The sequence below is a fragment of the Suricata suricatta genome, chromosome 5 (assembly GCF_006229205.1).
Source record: "Suricata suricatta isolate VVHF042 chromosome 5, meerkat_22Aug2017_6uvM2_HiC, whole genome shotgun sequence".
NCBI classification, from domain to species: Eukaryota; Metazoa; Chordata; class Mammalia; order Carnivora; family Herpestidae; genus Suricata; species Suricata suricatta.
Window position 1 is genome coordinate 56,537,214 of NC_043704.1, and position 21,767 is coordinate 56,558,980.

The 21,767-nt window shown below is 38.8% G+C and overlaps 1 long non-coding RNA gene across 2 annotated transcripts in view; it reads left to right on the forward strand.

Moving 5' to 3' along the window:
- Positions 1-562: 562 nt before the first annotated feature.
- The window catches only part of LOC115291027, a 40,623-nt gene continuing 19,418 nt past the window's right edge, over positions 563-21,767 (forward strand). The window contains exons 1-3 of one of the 2 annotated variants that reach the window (XR_003908365.1): positions 563-643; positions 2,405-2,495; positions 11,873-11,953. This is a non-coding gene — a long non-coding RNA (uncharacterized LOC115291027). Of the gene's footprint in view, positions 644-2,404; positions 2,496-11,872; positions 11,954-21,767 lie in introns of those variants that run through there. The other variant, XR_003908364.1, reaches the window with a different exon arrangement.

Sequence of the window (21,767 nt, forward strand, 5' to 3'; positions counted from 1 at the left end):
AGCCGGTCGGGGCGCACCTCGGTGCACCTCCGCTGTGGAGATGCGCCCCGCTGCCGTCGGGGGGTGATCCCCCCCCCCCTCTCCAGCCGCAGGTCGGATCCAGCAAAGGGGAAGGCGCCGGCTTCTCCTGAAAGGGCGCGCATTAAGGAGGGACAACTCCTGCGGCGCCCAATTGGGGAAGGCCAGCCGTTACCTTTGACCTTTCTAGAGGCGGGCCTAGTCACGCCCTACGTGGGGCTTCCTAGGCCCACTCTGATTGGTCAGTGCTCTGGATGGTGTGACTGGCTTCCACAACTGTCAGTGTTGATGGGGGGCCAGGGATTGGATCACTGTACACCTGTCATCATTTCCTGTAACTGCCCCTCCCAAAGGCATAAAAGGCCCTGCCCTGCTTTTGTTCGGGGGTTCTCTCCATGTGGCCAGCGGGTCAGCGGGAGACTGTGAGCCTGAGCTTAAGCTTGTAATAAAGGCCCTTTGTTTTTGCAGGCGTGACTCGGTCTCCCTAGCAGTCTCTGGTGTTTGTTTTGGGGTGATTTGGGGGCGATTTTAAAAGCTTGGGCACAACACATTGACATCTTAGGAGCTGATGTTTTTAAATCATGGATGAAGCAGAAATTTGATACTGAGACTAGCTAGCATAAAAGTATGTGTGTGTGTGTTGATGGTAATTATTGTTATTTTTAATTATAATTCTTTAAATCACACTCGGAAGGAGGGTAGGACTGAAGAGAAGGAGGCCTTAAGGCAGTGGGCTGCCGGGAGCCCCCACCCATTACTTGAAGGAGCTTGACTGAACACGTGGGAACTGGAGGCTGGGGTGGACTCGGGTCTGTGCTTGACCAGGCATATCACAGCCACAGAGCGCATGTGCAGGAGTCACGGCCAGCACGGGCCAGCACAGGCGCAGGAGCACCACGCAGTAGTGCGCTCCTCGCCTTGTGTGGTACTGGAGGCTCAACGTGAGTTTCTAAGTGTTTGGCGCGTGTCACCAGCTCCTTGAAGTTCTTTCCATGTGCAAGATGTAGCGCTGAGGCTTTTTGCTGGTCTGGGCGAGTGCGTGGCCCTGGCACACACGAACCAGGGGCCTGTTCCACTACTCTTGAGACTTAAGGTGATTTTTCACAGAGGACCCTTGATGAGACAGACCGCCAGTGTGCATCTTGGTTGAATTTATACACCTGTGAATTTCCCCTTAGCTGTCTGTGGTAAATGAGACTGTGGAGACTATTTACTAGAGAGGAGTGAGTGTATAACCAGTACATCCAAACTGACTTGAAATTGTAATTTCAGCGAATTGAATATAATTCTAAATTGTTTTTTTTTAAAGTTTATTTATTTTTGAGAGAGAGAGAGAGAGAGAGAGAGAGAGAGAGAATATGAATGAATTAATGAATGAATCTGAAGCAGCCCCAGGCTCTGAGCTGTCAGCACAGAGTCCCACTGAGGGCTGGAATTCAGGAACCATGAGATCATGACCTGAGCCGAAGTGGTACACTTAGCTGACTGAGCCACCCAGGCACCTGGGGAATTGAATATAATTCTGAAAAAAGTGTGTGTGTGTGTATATATCTGTAATTATCTATCAAATGAGACACGTTCAGTTAGCAACCTAACTGCATTTGCCAATTTAAAATTGATGTTCTGGGGGGCCTGGGTGGCTCAGTTGGTTAAGCGTCCAGCTTCAGCTCAGGTCATGATCTCATGGTTTGTGGGTTTGAGCCCCGTGTCGGGCTCTGTGCTGACAGCTAGCTCAGAGCCTGGAGCCTGCTTCAGATTCTGTGTCTCCCTTTCTCTCTGATCCTCCCCTGCTCATGCTGTCTCTGTCTCTCAAAAAAAAAAATAAATAAAATTGATGTTCTAATCTATGAAATTAATGCAAGTTTAAGGATTAAGAATAATATGAGCCTCATAAAAAGTAATGTTTAATCCAGTATAGAGCTAATTTATTTAAAATTAATGTGAAGATTCTTACTATGTTTGTAATAAAGAAAAACTAGGGGAGTCTAGATGGCTCAGTCCCTTAAGTGTAAGATTCTCTCAGGGTTCTGAGTTCAAGTCCTACCTTGGGCTTTTTGCTAGGTATGGTCCCTACATAAAAACAAAACAAAACACTATAATTTGCTAATGACAATTTTAAGACTAGATATTTGTACTGAAGATATAGCTTTTCCCACTCAGAGTATGAAATATAAATACCATCAGATATAGACCCAGAATGTATTCATATCGATATCTTAACCTATGATAGAAAACTTATATGAGTTACTGAAAATTATATTAAATTCCCTTGAGAGTTTATATATATATATATATATATATATATATATATATATACACGCACACATATATATTTATTAACATATATACATATGTATAAGTTTATAATTTCTTTGATTTTTCTTAGGGAAGGACATTTTTTGAATGCCTAGAATAGAATGGCTTGGTCTCTAAAAACCGGGTGTCAGAGATAGACTCTTCAGGACACAATTCAGGATGTAAGTTGTATGTATGTGTGTGTGTGCACATTTATAATTTTTAAATTATTTTAATTCTTAATTCTATAATTTTTATAATTCTAACTATAATTCTTAAATAATAATTCTTTTCTTAAGAGTTTTATATCTTGATTTGATAGCTATCTTTAGTGTGCCATTCGGCAGGGTAGAAGAAATGTAATCCCAGTCAGTTAAAGAATCCCCTCCACTCCTTCTCAGCAGGATGGACTATTTGTGTCATCTGTCCTCAGAAGATGTACCTGGATGTCCATCTTTCTATCCAATCCTTAATCTTCACAGGTCATCTCTTAACACATGTCTCTTTCCTATCTTGGCAACCCCTTCAACAGCCTGACTGGTACTATGGAATCTCATACCGTGTTGGGGCACTGAAGTCACCATAGTGCTAAGACCCATCTGACTGGATTCTTTGTGCATCCTTTTCTCTCTGGGATCTTGAGATTCAGAGATTTGTCTAGAAACAGGACGTGGCCCAGAAATCCAGGCTCTGTGCCACCGTTCCTCACCCTATCAGTCCTTCTCTCTGATCCTTATATCTTCATCATGTCTCCTCCAACTCTTTTTTCTTACTTTAATGGAGGAATCTTTTCTTTCTAACAGCTAGAAGCAAAATTCTCTGTTATTGTTTCTCCGATTTTTGAAGTTTTGAGTGGTCCTCTCATTTCACCGTTTCCCCTTAGGACATTAGGCTTTTGGAAAGCACAACTGGGGAGACACTTTAAAAGTTTGGTTTGCCCTGCCATATCCTCACACAGGTCATTCTACTTAGTCATTGTGAAGGAGGATGGGACCAGGCCTGGGTGTAGGGCGAAAGCAAAACAGAAGAAGAACATGACTTACTAGTTCAAATATATTACTCTTTTCAAAGGTACTAATGAAATAAAGATCCTGGGTTTGAGACTGACTAGATTTAGTTAGTGTCCCACAGTGTATAAAATGTGTAGCCTTACAAGAGTCAACTGCACCATTAGTGAATATATCACAGACAGAGATCAATAAGACTAGCAGTAATCAGGGAAGGCCCTAGGGATATGACAGCATAAATCAACAAAAATTTCAGAGAAATAACTGAGTAAGTTCCCTGCCAAAATGCCCTACTAACCTTGACCTTCATTATTCTGGGCCCCTCACTTGGCCCTATTATTTTGTAAAAATTATAGAAGTAAGTTTTTGTTAACCACAGTCATATATGATGTTTTTCTCTATGACAGGTAGCACTAGAGTGGCATCTAGGACAGATGGCAAGAGAGTGGTAGTGGGCATTAGTGGGGCCCAGCCAAGGGGAAGTTGAGTTGGGAGCTGGTTGACACTTGTGGAACAGAGGAGCAGGGACAGATGTCAGATAACAGTATGAGTGTGGCCCACAGTGCCTGGCACAGGAGTTACGAGGGTAGTGGGGAAGAAACAATGGCTGGAGTATAGAGCACCAGACGTGATATGTAGAGAACAATCCTAATCCCCAGATGTATAAAATTATGATTGGAGAATTTGATTCCCATCGATTTCTAATTGAAACAGAAATGCTGCTTATTAGGAACATACTTGATAATACATAACAATTGTATGATGAAAATTTTGTCTTTTTTGGTAAGACTTATGTGAAATAGAATTGTATTTCCTGTGTTGTAACACAATTACAAATATTTATACGGCCTTATCAAGAATGAAATTGTAAAATTTTGCATATGAAAGAAACATTTCTAAATCACCAATAATAATAATAACCATCAATAATAACCTCCCACAAATTCTGATCAGCTATTCCAGAGGAAAACCTGAATTAGCACATTTTTTATATAGAAAATATTACCAAATAATAGAAAATAATTTTTATAGTCCTTAGGGTTGCAGTCAAAAAATGTCATAAAAATGAATTATAGAATGTGTCAGGAAGATAATTAATAAAAAGATTATGGCATCTTCCTGAATTTTGTGATGTCTTTCATTGTCAGTTTTATAAGATTTATAATTTTCCCATTCTAAGTAAGTATTAACATGTATATCTAATTTTGTTTTCATTGTCATTATGTGATTTACTTCTTTCTTTTAATGAAGGCCATGAAAAATTTCCAACTCAGTCATTGGATCTGCCTAGATTTATATTTTTTGTTAAACTGTTCACATGTTTATTTTCTGTCACCTCCTACATAACACATGCTCTATGTTTGCATAAATTTTGTTTTGTCCTTGACTGTATCTCCAGCCCAATGGAACCATGATAGCACACAGAAGGTACTTGATAAATATTTATTTATGAATTATACTGTTAACCTCAAAGGATGGGTTATTGCTGTTTCTTAAGTTATTTTGATAATTCTTATTGATGGCATATACTGTGAATTTGAAATAGCCTGCTTCCATTAAACATAATAAATTAAACATCATAAGAGCATTTTGGGGGCTGTTTCCAGAAATAACCATTTAGCATGGTTTCCTTATCAGAAAAAAAAGTGAGAAGAAAACAGTGTTGCTATTGACTCTTCCCATCACATCATTTATTCAGATAAAGCACTGTTCTTATCAAACCAGTTTAGTGTTCAAATCAGTCATAATCAAATTGGGTAGAAATTAACCAAGGTCACCAATTATTTCTTCAAGTATTTATTGTGTGCCTGTTTTGTATTTAGCACAGAGTGGTGCATTTGGGGAGATAGGAAATTATTTTGTTTACGTAAATCTTTATCTCTTCCTTTAAGAGTAGAAGTAGTATGGGGGTTTCTGGGGGGCAGTTGAGCATCCAGCTCTTGGTTTTGGCTCAAGTCAGGATCCCATGGTCGTGAGATGGAGACCTGTATTGGGCTCTGCACTGACAATGCAGAGCTTGCTTGGGATTCTCTCTCCCCTTCTTTGTCTCTGCCCTTCCCCTGTTGACTTTCTTTTTCAAAATAAATAAACTTAAAAAAAGTGTAGCAGTAGTGTCGTCTATGTCCTACATATCACATGCTGTGTGTGTGGTGGCTCTTTGATGTAAACTTGGCTTGATATCTGTAGTCCCCAGAATTCTCTGTGGCATATGTGTCTGGTTAGGGCAGGTTATAAAGGATATTCTCTCATAAGAGTAGGAAAGGCAGTAGTCATTTTTTAGCATACACATAACTTATTTCAGTCAGTGAAACACTGATCTAAAGGCGCCTGAGTGGTTAGTCTGTTGAGCATCTGACTCTGGATTTCGGCTCAGATTCTGATCTCTCAGTTCATGAGATCAAGCCCTATATAGGGCTCTGGGCTGACAGTGCAGAGCCTGCTTGGGATTCTCTATCTCTGTGCCCTTCCCTTACTCACTCTCTCTCAAAATAAATAAACTTGAAAAACAAAAGAAAAAGAGCACTGAGGTAGGTGCTGCTGTGAAGGGATTTGCAGGTGCGATGAAGGTCTCTAATTGGTAGGCTTAAAAATTTTTTTTTAATGCTTTTATTTATTTTTGAGAGAGAGAGACAGATCACAGGTGATGGAAGAACCAACAGAGAGGGAGACACAGAATCTGAAGCAGGCTCTAGGCTCTGAACTGTCAGCACAGAGCCATACGTGGGGCTCGAACCCAAGAACCAGGAGATCATAACCTGAGCCAAAGTTAGATGCTTAACCGATTGAGCCACCCAGATGCCCCTCTAGTTGGTAAACTTTAATAAAAAGGAAGAATACCCTGGGTAGACCTAATTTAATCAATGGCAAGCCTTAGGATTTCCCTGGAGTCAGGACTCCATGCAGCTTCTGGCTCTCTTTCTGGATTTTCCTTCCTGGCCACCAGCGGTGAACAGAAAGCTTCAGTTTGTGCCTGGGAGTTACAGCCTTCTTGTCATCTTCCCTGTCTGACTGTCTCTCCTATGGACTTTGGGCTTCCTTAGCCAGCCCCATAGTTATACTAGCCAATCCCTTGTAATAAATATATGTAGTACTGGTTCTCATTCTCTGATTGAACCTGACAAACACACTTAGTAAATATTTCCTGACAAAGCACAATCTCTTTCTCAAAGGGCTCACAATTTTGTAGGAGAACTGGTCCGTGAAGATGAAAGTATGGACGTTAGATCAGGATGATCCTTAGTTATAAGATAAAATGTGTGATACAGAAAATAAACACTCTTAAGATGGCAAGATAATGAGGGGTCAGTGTGGCTACAAATTAGAAAACTTTCACCAATAAAATCAAATTTGAATGTGTTCATGAAGGTTGGATAAAATTTAAAAGGTCAGAAAGAAAGAGGAAGCCATTCTGTTTAGTGAAAAGCATTAGCAGCATAATTGAGATTGAATCAATATGTTGAGTCCAGGTTTTACTTTGGATCAACAACCCACTTAAACTTTCATGTTAGTTGTCCCTTTACAAGCAACTAGAATGTCTAATAATGTCTTTAAATGACTGTGAACTATTACCAAGAAAATGTCAAGTATTCAACCTTAACAGACTTTAGTTAAATAGCAATGTTAATTTCTTTTGGTAGTTTTTCACAGTAAGGTCAAGAATCCTGGGTAAAGTAGCATCTTTGTAAAAGAAAAAAAGGCCCAGGAGGAAAGCATCAAAAACTAAGATTTCCCTCCCTGCTCCTGCCAAATAGTCTTTAGCCTGTGGGCAGCCCTTAAAACTCAGTGGGGTACGGATTTGTTGGAGAATGAGCCACCACACCTTTATTGCAACGGTCAGGAGAGTCAAAGATGACAGGAATGTGTGTATGTGGGAGGGGTGGTGGCAGTGAAGGAGAAGCTAATGATATTTGGGAAAGGTAGTTGCACAGGACAGAAGTCTGCTGGAAGGAACTAGAGGTTTTGGGGTTGCTGTTCTATATCAAAAAAGATTAGGTTTGTTTACTGAGAATGCATTTGGGGAATTGCTTAGGGCATATATTCTTGTTCTAAATATATTTTTCAATCTTGTTTGTGAGCAGTAAACAATTCTGATATATGTATTCTTTAGGGGGAAATGGAAATAAAAAGGGCCCATGATTTCCAATAATTTCATAATTTTAGATGCAGGCACCATGCTGGCAGTTATAGAAGAAATAATAACTAATGTGTGTATAGCATTTTGTAGCTTACAAAGTACTGTCATATGTGCCAAAGGATTTTCTTCTAGGGTCAGTAGAACGTCTTGGCAGGTCGCAGTACCTCTTTGATACAAGATTTAGACTGTATTTTACACATACAGAGTTTAAGACTTTTATCATCTCTCTCTAATTGGAAAACCTTCTTCCTGGAATGGTTTACTAGCTCTTAAAGTTATGAAATACTTCTGTGTCAATTCATAAATAGTTTCATCCCCTAACCTACTAAATATCCCCAACCTCCCGTAGCCCCAAATTATCTGCTGGGGCCATTGGCTCTACATCATCCATCAATGAAACTGTTAATATCTAGTGTAGCAAGGAGTTTCCAGAATCCAGCTCTAAGCTCTTCTGATTTCTCCTCTTATTGACTGGTGCCCAGGTCATGCTGATTGTTAAATATCTTTTTTTTAATGTTTATTATTTTTAAGAGAGAGAGGCAGAGACAGAGAATGAGCAGGGGAGGGCAGAGAGAGAGAGAGAGAGAAAGAGAGAGAGAGAGAGAGAGAGAAGGAGACACAGAATCCGAAGCAGGCTCCAGGCTCTGAGCTGTCAGCACAGAGCCCAACGTGGGGTTCAAACTCACGAACTGTGAGATCATGACCTGAGCCGAAGTCGGACGCTTAACCTACTGAGCCACCCAGGTGCCTCGATTATTAAATATCTTAAATCACATTTCCTAGTTACTTATTTTACATCTATTATCTTTCAAAACCATTGAAATCTGTCATCTCTGTGTCTGTCTTTCTAGTTCTTTTTGTTTTGGGGCTTTATCCCTTAAAAAATCCCAATACAGTGATTTCAGTAGCATGTCAGGAAGGAGAAAAAATAAATACATTAGTCAGTATGCTTTTTTTAACCATAGTTTGACTAATAATATTAAAGGTTGCTGAGAATACCTGCTTTATATGAAAGCACACTGTGCTTTCCAGGTTAATAAGTGCTTCAAAAGGACTCTTTGATCCAGTAAGTGTAGAAATGTTGGATTAAAAGAAATCAAACATGCTCCCCCCAACTTTTTAGTACTTTTTCTATGCTATTGTTCATTATTAATTCTGAGTTTAAAATATGCTGTGTTTCCAAGAATCCTCCTCTCTTTTAAATGCAACACAAATTTTTTTAAGGTCATAATTCCTTATCATGAGCATTGTTTTAGAAAATGATGCATAATTTGTGGGAACTCGTGCTGTATCATCTGTAGCTCATGGGACTTCCAACGACACTTTCGACACAGCTGTCTAAAGTCTCATCTGAATTTCAGGAAAGAGGTCAGGAATTATATTTCCCAGAACCCTCGAGCTTGGTCATGAAAGGAACCTGGAAGAGGAGAGGAAATCACCAGATGTGCAGTCAGAGGTGAACTGTTGAGAACCACCAACTAGTGAATTCAGTCTGAGTCAGTTAATAGACTCTTTTCAGAGATATTGAGGAATTGCTGCATCTTCCAGGCAAGACCTTTAATCAACAACTTTAGCACTTTAAGCTGAGATGACTTCTCTAACCTTCAGAGGTGGTTTCCTTAACCTGTGGTAAAAGCTTCTATGATCTCTCTTCTAAGAAAAGTATAGGCCCCTAGTTCTTTTTTTGTAATTGTTGTATAGTCGATATACAATGTTACGTTAATTTCAGGTGTATAGCATAGTGGTTTGACAACTCTATTATGTTCTGCTGTCCTCGCCACAAGTGTAGCTGCCATGTGTCACCATAGGTCACTATTACAGTAGTACTCCTTATACTCCCTGTGACTTATTCATTCCCAAACTGGAAGCTTGTACTTTCCATTCCCCTTCACTCATTTCCCTTACTGCCTTCCCCACTGGCAAACACCAGTTTGTTCTTTGTATTTATGAGTCTGTTTCTGTGTTTTGTTTGTTTGTTTGATTCCACATTGTAACTGAAATTATATGGTATTTGTCTTTCTTTGACTTATTTCATTTAGCGTAATATCCTTAGAGACCAATTATGTTGTCACAAATGGCAAGATCTTTTTTATGGCTCAGAAATACTCCATTGTGTGTGTGTGTACACATACTACATTTTTTTTTATCCATTCATGTAGCAATGGACACTTAGATTGTTTCTATATTTGGCTATTGTAAACAATGCTGCAGTAAACATGAGGTGCATATATAACTTTGAATTAGGGTTTTTGTTTTCTTTGGATAAATACTCTGTAGTGGAATTACAGTCTTGTATGGCATTTTTATTTTTAATTTTCTGAAGAGTACTGTTTTCCACAGAAGTTGCACCAGTTTACGTTCCCAACATTGCATGAGAGTTCCATTTTCCCCATAATCTCAGAAACACATGTTATTTCCTGTCTTTTTGATTCTAGCCATCCTAACTGGTGGAAGGTGATATCTCATTGTGCTTTTGAATTTGCATTTCCCTGATGATTAGTGAATTTGAACATCTTTTCATGTGTCTGTTGGTCATTTATATGTTTTCTTTGGAAAAAATGTCTATTCAGGTCCTCTGAGTCCTAATTATTTTTGAAACCTTTTCGATGCATGATTCAGAGGGTGGCTTCTGTTTTCCTGATATATCACAACTGATTCACTACTAGTAAAGGGTAACTGTTGGTTAGTCAATCAGAAATGTCTATGTAGCTGCCTATTCAAATGTTAGAATAATCACATAGGATTTTAGGAAATTTAGTTAATTGCAGGAAGCCAGTGTTTAGAGGATTTTTTTTAAAATAGTGTTTTCCAGTTTGGGCCTGAGCAGTATAACCAAAATGAATGATGTTGTTCTTATAGGCAAGTCTTTACCCAAAGGATATCAGTACTACTTAGGTCACCAAGATCTTTGATATTATACATTACTTGGACATTGAAAAGGATAATTATTTAATAAAATATGCTACAGATGGTATGTCGGTTCAGATAAATTAATAATACTGAACTGGTGAGGTTTTTTAAAAGTTTGTTTATTTATTCTGAGAGAGAGAGAGAGCAAGCAGGTAGGGGCAGAGAGAGAGGGAGAAAGAAAGAGATTCCTAAGCAGTCTTGATGCTATCAGTGTGAAGCCTGATGGGGAGCTTGAACCCACAAACCATGAGATCATGACCTGAGCCAAAAACAAGAATCAGCTGCTTAAGTGACTGAGCCATCCAGGTGCCCCTGAAATGGTAAGCTTTCTTATTGGACAAAGATCCCTTCTTGAAAATTGATAGAGTATAAGGATGAAACTGAGACTAAAGCGCATAAACAAAATAAACAGAAGTAAAAAGAAACAAAATAATATTTAAAAACCTCGAACAACTTTCTTTTCCCTACATCGGGATATATAAACAAGTCCCCTAATGTTGCTCTTTCTGTCTACTTTATTTCCCCATTCGTTCATCTTCAGCCCAATGCACATTTACTTTTGAACATTGTATATTACAATTCTTCAATAGTTTTGATTCTGGAAACCAGAATTCAGTGTATTGTGATCTTCCACAGGGCTAGGACCAGACCCCTTTTATTTTCTTTGGAAACTGAACAGCATGCAGGTTCGTGCTATAAAGTTTCCTTTGTGTTGATTTTGAGGGTTAGGTTTTGACTAGTCTTTTCTGTTATAAACATATCTTGTTTCTACTCTATGTTATGGAAAGTCAACTGAAGATCAGTTAAATCTAAGTCACATTTCCTCTCACCTAGTCTAAAGAAGAGTGGATAGAACAATAAAGCTGAAATTTAGGCACTGATCTTTTAGTTTTTTCTTGAATAAGTAATGTATTTTCTGAACTTCCCAACCTGTAAACTATTATAAGGAATCTTACAGTTCATTTACCTGTTAGTCAATCAGTAAGAATGTATTGAGCACTTCTGATGTTCTAGCCTTGTCATAACTGCATATTTTTTCATTGTTAATAAGTAATATTTTGGGGCCCTTACACAGAATAAAATATATGAAAGATTCAATTCTTTCCCTAAGAGATCAAATTATATTGTTCTGAGTGAAATAAAAAGTAAGGTTTTTATTTATTTTTGAGACAGAGAGAGGAGAGAGAGCAAGAGTGAGCATGATCAGGGGAGGAACAGAGAGAGGGAGACACAGAATCAGAAGTAGGTTCCAGGGTCTGGGCTGTTAGCACAGAGCCTGATGTGGGGCTTGAACTTGTGAACTGTGAGATCATGACGTGAGCTGAAGTCAGACGTTTAACCAACTGACCCACCCAGGCACCCCTGTTCTGAGTGAAATTTTAATACACATCAGGTTATCATGAAATCTTGGACAGGTGCGCATTCATCTAGCATAGGGCAAAATAGGCTCAATATAGCACATCACATTATTCACCTTCACAAACATATGTCTATTCTTGTTTTCAAGGATGGGCTGGAAGATTCTACAGTCTCAAGAAGTGGGTGACATATAGTAGCTGAAATGCCACCAACATGAATACAAAAGAGATCTTTGCAAGGTCAGAATTTAGTTGTTTGTTTAATTTTCCAAGCAGGGAAATCATTTAGTTTTGAAAAGCAGCCAGGGAGAAATTTGTTTAAAATGCAGTCTAGAAAGAGATTGCAATTTCCCCAAGTTCTCGGTTAGCATGGGGAGGTTGTTAACAGGACTTGCAGACTCCTAACCCTCTAATAACCCTCTAATAATATTTTTTTTAAGGAAAGTTTATGATTGGCAAGTCTCATAGATGGTGTCTGACTTGGAGTTGGAGGCCTGACAACGAATGATTTCTTGGTCTTTTTGTTCTAGTCATTACCAAACACCTTAATGAGAAAAACACAACAGGACAAAACTTGTGTCTTTCTTATGTTGACCTATGGATTAGTTTTGAGCAGATTGAAGAAATAGGAGACACTTATAAAACAGACAGTTTTATAAAAAGGGTTATTTTTAGAAGCATAATATTTTGGTAGTTTCAAATATTAATTAATTTGGGGGTTGGTTTGGATGGAGAAATGAGCAAAAATAAATTTTAAAAGTGGAGTCCACTTATATAAATTGAATGTTTTCCTCACTTTAAATTAATCCATTTGTTGCATAAGGTAACACAAACCTATGCCATCTCTAGCTGATATGATTACTAGTGCATGTATAGTATATATGCTATTTCTGGTTTGTTTGCAAATACATGTTGCTAATTACATAGCAGAAGAGTCTTAGAACATAGGTCTAGGAAAAGTGGAAGTACTGAGATAGGATCAATTCAGAATTCATATATTATTAAGAATATATCATCTCAAAAATATAAAACTCAGTGCATATTCTAGATGACTGGGTCTTTAAGTAAAGTGTCAGCATGATGGCATATTCAGACATATGGCCCTGCTTGTTCAGTATGCTACTCTAATCATGTCAGATCGGTCAGTGTGCTCATGGTCAGATGATTCAGAGGAGATATAAAACCAAACTTTATTATTGATTTTTAGTATACACATAGGAAAGTGGATAAAGCACGATAATCTAAAGTGTCAGCTCGAGAAGCTTGTTACAGGGGCGCCTGGGTGGCTCAGTTGTTTAAGCCTCCAACTTCAGCTCAGGTCAGATCTCACATTCGTGGGTTCCAGCCCGTCATCAGGCTCTGTGCTGACAGCTAGCTCAGAGCCTGGAGCCTGCTTCTGGTTCTGTGTCTCCTTCCCTCTGCCCCTCACCCACTCATGCTCTGTCTCTCTCTGTATCAAAAATAAATAAAACATTTAAAAAAAAAAAAAGAAGCTTGTTACACTCCGGGTGCCTGGGTGGCTCAGTCGGTTAAGCCTCTGACTTCAGCTCAGGTCATGATCTCACATTCATAGGTTTGACCCCTGCGTTGGGCTCTGTGCTGACAGCTCAGAGCTTGGAGCCTGCTTCAGATTCTGTGTTTCCTTCTTTCTCTGCCCCTCCCTGGTCATGCTCTGTCTCTCTCTCTCTGTCTCAAAAATAAATAAAAAAAACCAAGAAACTTGTTACACACATGTCCAAAAAATTACTACTTAGGTAATACATGTTTATTGGTGCAAAGCTTTCCTCACAGCACTTCTCAGTCAAAGCTCAGCCTCCTTATCGTAACCACTACTCTGCTCTCTGTTATTGTCAGTTTTGCCTGTTTATTCATTTGTTCTTTTTTTTAAAGTTTATTTTGAGAGAGAGAGAGAGAGCGAGAGCGAGAGAGCAGGGGCGGGGCAGAGAGTGAAGGAGAGAGAGAATCCCAAACAAGCTCCTTGTTGAGAGCCTGGAGCATGACGTGGGGCTCTACTCACTATGAGATCCTGACCTGAACTGAAACCAAGAGTTGGACACTTAACTGACTCAGCCACCGAGGTGCCCCCATGCATTCTTTTTTTTTTTACTTTTTTTTTTTTTTAATAAACTGCTAGTAGTCTTCCATTGTATTGTCTGTCACAGTTTATGTATCTCTTCTCCTATTGATTGATATGTTGGGTGTTTCCAGTTAGAGGATATTATGACAAAAAGCTATTGTGGAAATTCTTGAACACATCATTTGGTAGAATCAGAGGAAATTGTGTATCTCATTAATGCTTACTTAGGTCAGATGTTTATAATTATTCCTTTTTATAAGTAAACCCTGGGTGTCCAGTCAATTGTGAGACAGGCATTTTTCTCCAGAGCAGGGTGCTTCTAGCCCTGTAGCTGTGCTTAGTGTATCAAGGATGTCAGTGGTGCAGATCAGGAGAGAACAGTTCACATTCTGTGTGGGCTCCAGGGACATATGGAATTGTGGACGAGACCAGCCTGGTGACATTACTCTTGGCCACATGGATAGAGGAGCTAGCAACTTTCTAGGTCAAGATTCATTGTTACTATGAGTAACTTGGTTAATCTGTGCTACACAGAGTTGTTACTTACGGATATAGGATCATAATAATCTACAAGGACTTACAATGTGTCTTCTATATTTTGCTACACAGTTGTTAAATTTTAGCAATGTACTATTTTTTTTAATTCCCTGTTTTTTGAAAATTGGCATTTCAGATAGAAACCCTAAGTAACATTCATGACTGTTTTCAAGGGTCTTTCTACCAGGTGTTTTCTTTCTTCATATGGTTGCTTTATGTATTTAGATAATCAAGTGTCAAAAAAACATCCCTCAAGGCCTCTTATAAACTGTAAGCCATGTTGAAAATAGACTCACCTGCTTGTCAATTGTAAAGACATGTTAAGTCTTCTATATAATTTGTTGCTCTTTCTTACCTACTGGGTTTTACATACAGATAAGAGGCCATCTATTCATTATGCCCATAATATTTTTAAAATAATATTTTAAGAGCTGGGAAATGTTCCCTGAGAAATGGTTAAAAAAACAACTACCTTATAGACAGACAAGGTAGATTCTGTCCCAACATGGTAAATGGTGATAATGACTCATATTTTCTTATAACTCGACCAGGAATAGAAGAGGTGAAGCTCAACATCAGCATGTCTTTTTGGGGACAAGTCATGGTGGAATAAAATTATGTTTCTTTCATAGACATTCATACATAGGTCTTCATTTTAAAATAAATTTGGTGGTCTTTGCATTTAGTCAATCAAGATTATCTGGTTATAAATTTTAGAAATATATTAAAATAGCTTACACATAGTAAGAGTATCGATAATAATAAATTTAAGAAGATTTTTTTAGACCTTGCCTCCATAGGTCTTCTATCCCACCATCTTCTATCCCACCATCTCTGGGGCTTGAAAGGGGGCCCGAGGTACTCATCTCTTCTTACCTTTAAATATTTACAGTTACCACACCAATATTTGTCTTGAGTAGAGTGGAAGTACTCTGTCCTTGTTTATTCTGTTTTTTTCTAAGAAGTCCAGCTTCCTAAGTCATCACCTGCCTCCCACCCCCTGTAATATATAGGTTCTGCATACCTACTGTTTTTTTTTTAATTCAATTTAATTAAACTAAAAAGACAAAACAAAAACAGTTCACTCCCCATTTCTCCAACACCTCGCCTCTGGTAAGAACCAACCTGTTGTCTGCGTCTATGAGCTTAAATTATTGACCTACATGGTTGCAAATGCTGGGAACATATCAGGCTGTAGGCGCAGATTCAGGCATGCCACCCCCAGTATCCCTTTCACTCCATCACTTGGAGGTGCTGGGCAGGTGATGCCCGGGAGTCTAGTAATCTCACCCATTCACTTAGCAGTGGTTGCATTCTCCATAAGCAGATACTAAGATGGAGTTTGTGGAGCACGCTGTTTGTTAGGGATCAGCACCTGTGAAGGAAGCTTGGAGAAAAAGGTAGAGGGAGAAGTCAAACTGAAACTCAGTTCTGATGAACTTCAACCAACCCAGTGAGGAAATTTGGAACAAGTATTGCCTTTCTTTCTTTCTTTCTTTCTTTCTTTCTTTCTTTCTTTCTTTCTTTCTTTCTTTCTTTCTTCCTTCCTTCCTTCCTTCCTTCCTTCCTTCCTTCCTTCCTTCCTTCCTTCCTTCCTTTCTTTTTTGATGTTTTATTTATTTTTGAGAGACAGAGAGAGACGACTTGAGCAGGGGAGGGTCAGAGAGAGAGGGAGACACAGAATCTGAAGACAGGTGACAGGCTCTGAGCTAGCTGTCAGCACAGAGCCTGACATTGGGCTCAAACCCATGAACCACGAGATCATGACCTGAGCCGAAAATGGACGCTCAACTGACTGAGCCACCCAGGCACCCCAAGTGTTGTCTTTCAAAGTCCTCTCCCATTAGACCCCAAAGGCCAGGCCTTTGTGCCCCCATCTCGCTCGTCACTGGATACATGCTGCCCTAAGATCTGGGTGACCTCTGTTAAGGTGGATCTCTGCGGCTGGAGTGCTGCATCCATCGGACACTGAGGGAGCTCACAGGTGGAGGCTGTCTACTGAGTGGTGCAGTTAGTTGGGCAGAATGTTTTGTCCCCATTTGGGATCTTCTTGTCTCCCACAGTCTGCCTATTGTGTTGCTCAGATCTACTTTAAACTGCATTTGGGAGAGCATTTTGGTGGGAAGAGCTACACATAGGCCCTGCCACTGAAGTTGGTCTTGGGGTCATAACTGATATTTAACCTCTCCCTCCTCCGGTATCCATCTTAGATTCTTCTTACTCTTAGCTACTATCTGTTCTTGTCTTAGTGGCCTTCTTTTAGTCATGAGTTGGATCCTCAATCTAAGGCAGTCTGGGTCCTGGGTTGCCATGCCATCCTAGTCAAACTGTGATTCATGCCTGACAAAGCCTCAGCCAACCCGATTGTGAGCTAGCAAACATAGTTTGTGAGGTCCTTCCTTCTAGCTGAAATGAATGAGCCTTTATAAAATCCTATCTTGCTCAATCACTGGGGTGCAGGCTGCTTGGGAAGTGCATAATCTCAAATGGAGGTGAGTTTAAAAACTTACATAAAAACTGGAAAAAAAAATGGTAACTGAAGGCCATTTGCTGATGATACTGTTAGCCCTGAATTTCAACAGGATCTGAGCAGTGCATTTTTAGGTCTGCGATTGCAAATCCCATAGGAACAGGTAGTCCTTCCCTAAAGTTACGGCAATCAGAATAGTCTAGCATGAGTGAGGGAATATTGGCTCTGATTGGCCTGCTTGTTAAACTTGCCAGTCTCTTAGCAATCACTGTGGTCAGGAGTTCAGGCTTCCCCCACTGATGACGGCCAGGTAACATGACCACCACTGTAGTCACGGAGAAGAGGAATGGTTATCCCATCTAGCATGTCATGATTCCACATGCTGGATGGGTTTGGAAGCTGACCTTTTAGTTGTCCGACTCAAGGGGAGGGAATGTTGGGCAGCCAAACATAGCTGATGTCCACTACTTGTAGGAATCAGAGTATTAGAGGTAGTTGTAAAACATCTGCAGAAGTGAGCTAGTACTAAAGTCAAAGGCTCTAAGAGGTCCTGAGATCAACATTTTTAGTTCTATAGTAGAGACTTGCAGATAAGAACAAAAAGAGGAAAAGCACTTAAAAAAATAAAAAGGGTGTAGAGGCAGTAGTGGCAGTAGTGAAAACTGCCTGCCCTTTCAACCCCATCTAGAGATGTACTCTCACTGTGTGCTGATGAAAAATAGAACAGAAGGGCACAGCAATAACGTCTTTTGCTTACTGGGAAATCTCCCGGAATTTCATTTGATGTGTATTTTTCTTACGTAGAATCGTTGTCAGAGTTTCATGTAGCAAAATAGAACCTTTTCCACTGCCCAGGATAAGTTCCCTGGCTTGTTCTGCTGATTTCCCAGTTATTCCAGCGCTTGTGAATAGAGTTGCTGACCCACAGGACAGCTGATTGTAATCAATCCTCTAGCAGAAGCTGGAAAAAACAAGGCATATATGGGAGGGCAAGGTCCAGGAACATCCCTTGCAGCCAGGATGAAAATGCTATCGGCCTTAGACTAACTGCCTTAAATGAAAGGTGAAGTGAATAGAAGGTAGTTCAGAGACTGACATAGAGATTTCTCCTTTCTTAAGTAATCCCCATCTTTCACAGTCCCCAAGACCAACAAATTGGTCCTAATAGTTATTTCTTCAAGTCTCTTATCTGTGACACAGTAAGGCTCTTTTCACTTTTCGCATGATTTATAATCTGGGAAACCAGCTATGCATTAGTGATCTTGACTTCTCTATCTCATAGGGGTTTGGGAAAACAAGCACTGAAGCAGTTTGGAAGTACGGTGAAGTGCAAGAAAAATTTACAGCTTGAGGTGTTATTATTACCTTTTCTAATACTGTGGTTTATTGAAGAGCAACTGCTGTTTATCTGGAAACGAATGCTACAGTTTAGGTGTAATTGTTTCTTAGAAACTGCATGTATGTAACTGTCTGTGAAATTATATAAGAGGCCAGATAAAGATAAAGCTCATTATAGCTGAATTATGTAAGACAAACAGTTGACCATTCTTTGCCCCTCTGAACATAGGACCCTATTGGCCATTTAGGATCAAATGGGTCTCTCTATATAGCAATAGGCAGAGAGTTTCTCTGGCTCAGGACATTATAAAAAAAATGAAAGGGATTTGCTGAGATAGTTTAAAGTTAGCTTTTATAATGGAAGTTATATATTGTTTTCTATATATATTTACATATTATTGGTCTTGATCCAGTTGTCAGTTTCTGTTCTCTAAGTAAACAGAACTACCTCCAAATCATGTGAGCTAGGTCTATTTGGACCTTCTTTAAAGTATTTTTCATTATTATCTTAATTATGGAGTTTTCATTTCTTTCAACAAGAAATCTATTACTTAGGTTGTTTAAATTAATATTACTTCAATTGAAATTCTTTACATGTAGATTACATTGATTTTTGAATGTTGAAACAACCTTGCATTTTTGGGATAAACCGTGTCTGATCATAAAATATCATTTAAAAATATATATCTGGACTTGATTTGCTAATATTTTGTTGAGGATTTTTGCATTTATGTTAAGGAAGGATATTTATGTATGGTGGATAATTGTTTTGTCCTGTAGAGTCTTTATCACGTTTCTATAAATAGATTGTCATACTCAGCTCTTCCTTTCTCTGTCTTTGTTAGGAAGGTATTCTTGGACAGAGAGCTAGGCACAAGCTGTGATTCAGCATGTGGTTTTCACTCTCTTTCAGAAGTTGTACTATTTTGCTATCTCTTGTCCAATGTCTGAAAAACATTTATCTCATTTATTTGTTCTACTCCTATAGTTCATGGTCTGGGGGCTAGTCTGGAATAGGTAACTCAGTCACAGCCGGCAGTGAATGACCTTATGGAGTAGTCTGATGTATGATAGGTTGTCATTTCTTTTCAAAAACATGTACACATTCACTATGTCAGATTTATTACTTGGGTTGCATTCATTTATTTATTCAATTAATGTATAATCAGTCAAGGGTTGGTTATGTGGTACCATCAATATCAAATACTGAATATAGTGTGAAAGAGGTGAAAGAGGCATCATATGTGACTTCGTGTGGTCTAGTTATACTTAGGACTGGCTTATGACATTAAAAGCCAGTTTTATATTTTACCAAATTTAATTGCATTTATAGATTAATTTGCAGAATATATCTTTGCAATACATCTTTTTCCATTCCACAGAAGTAATTTCATTTTAGTTATTTATTTTTAAATAGTTTATTGTCAAATTGGTTTCCATACAACACCCAGTGCTCTTCCCCACAAGTGTCCTCCTCCATCACCACCACATCTTTTCCCCCCTCCCCCTTCCCCTTCAAACTTCAGTTCCTTTTGAGTATTCAATAGTCTCTCAAGTTTTGCATCCCTCTCTCTCCCCAACTCTCTTTCCCTCTTCCCCTCCACGCTGGTCCTACATTAGGTTTCTCCTGTTCTCCTGTTAGATCTATGAGTGCAAACATATGGTATCTGTCCTTCTCTGCCTGACGTATTTCGCTTAGCATGACACCCTCGAGGTCCATCCACTTTCCTACAAATGGCCATATTTCATTCTTTCTTATTGCCATGTAGTACTCCATTGTATATATATACCACATCTTCTTGATCCATTCATCAGGTGATGGACATTTAGGCTTTTTCCATGTTTTGGCTATTGTTGAAAATGCCGCTATGAGCATAGGGGTACATAAGCTCCTATGTGTCAGCAGGATGTAATTTCAAATTGCTTTTCTCTGCTTTATAAATTCTGTCTTTCTTAAATGTGCTTGTCTACTTATTTACTTATCTCTAGACATTTTAAGGGCTTTATTGCTGTTGTCAATGTGCTGTCCCCCCTCCCCCCATTACACTCTGGTGGTTGGTTGTTACTGGTATAAAGGAAAGCTATTGTTTTTTGCTATCAGTCACTTACTAATCTCTCTGTGAACTCCTAATAGTTGTTTCTTTGGGATTTGCCAGGTAGAGCTTATTGAATATTTATTTTTATGAAATATGCCCTGCAAAATAATGGTTATCTTTGTGAATTGCTATAGTGTCTGTGTTTATCTAATGTGAGCAGATCACATGTGCATTTTCTCTGCAGGGACTGGTATTCATTGTAATGTGGCCATAGGGCATTTAAAACTCTTTTGGAAAAGTCAGCTACTTCCTGCTTAAAGTCAGGGTTGAAAATAGAATTTCCATCTATGCAGCATCGTATCTTATTCTGTGAAATACCATTAAACATCCTCTTGGCAGTAGTCCCTTAGGACAGGCTTGTTTAACCATGTATAGCTTTGTGGTGATCACGTTAGATAATTTTTATTTGGTGTGAGACTGTGAGGAGAAGTCATACATCCATCACCCATAAAATGTGTATATTTTGGGGTGCCTGGGTAGCTTAATTGGTTGAGCATTCAACTTCAGCTCAGGTCATGATCTCACTGTTCAGGAGTTCAATCCCAGGTCAGGCTTGCTGCTGTCAGCACAGAACCCACTTCAGATCCTCTGTCCCTGCTCCCCTCAAAAATAAACATTAAAAATTCATATTTTACATATCCACTTAGAAACAGAAGCTAGTCTTTACTAACATGTATTTTAAATTCTGAAATATTTGGTGTAAATACTATGTCCAATCGTCATACTTTTTCAATTAAACATTATTTATAATATAGTTTACATATAACATTAGTTTCAGGTATATGATATAATTCAACATTTGTATATATTGTGAAATGATCACTAAGTAAGTTATCATTTGTCAACATGTAGAGTTTCAAAAATTTTTTTCTTTTTTTTTAAGTTTATTTATTTATTTTGAAAAAGAGAGAGCACAGAAGGGGCAGAGAGAGAGGTAGAGAGAGAGAATCCCAATCTGTCAGTATAGAGCCCAGCATGGGGCTCAAATTCATGAACTGTGAGATCATAACCAGAGCCAAAGTCAGATGCTTAACCAACTGGGCCACCCAGGCAACCTGCAATTTTTTTTTTCTTATGTGAACTTACAAGGTCTACTTTCTAGCAACTTTCAAATATGCAATACAATGTTATTGAGTATAGTGACCATTCTATACATTGAACCTCCATGACATATTTATTTATTTTTTTGTTTGTTTTTTTGTTTTTTTGGGGGTGAATATTTGTGTTTTTTTAATTTATTATTATTTTTTAAATATAATACAATTTATTTTTTAACATATGCAATTATTTTCCATCATTTACACTGCAGTAGTTACAATGACGCTCCAAACAGAAAAGCAAAGTAAAAAATCAAAACCCCAATTTCTATTTCATGTAATTAGACTTATACAGAAATTAGAAGGTTAAGTAACAACTAGTTAATCACCTAATTTCACAGCTATCTGAAGTGGCAGTCGTTATATAGCAGCTTATTTATGATACATTCAAGATACATGATACGATTTATTACTTGCCCATAAGCTAAA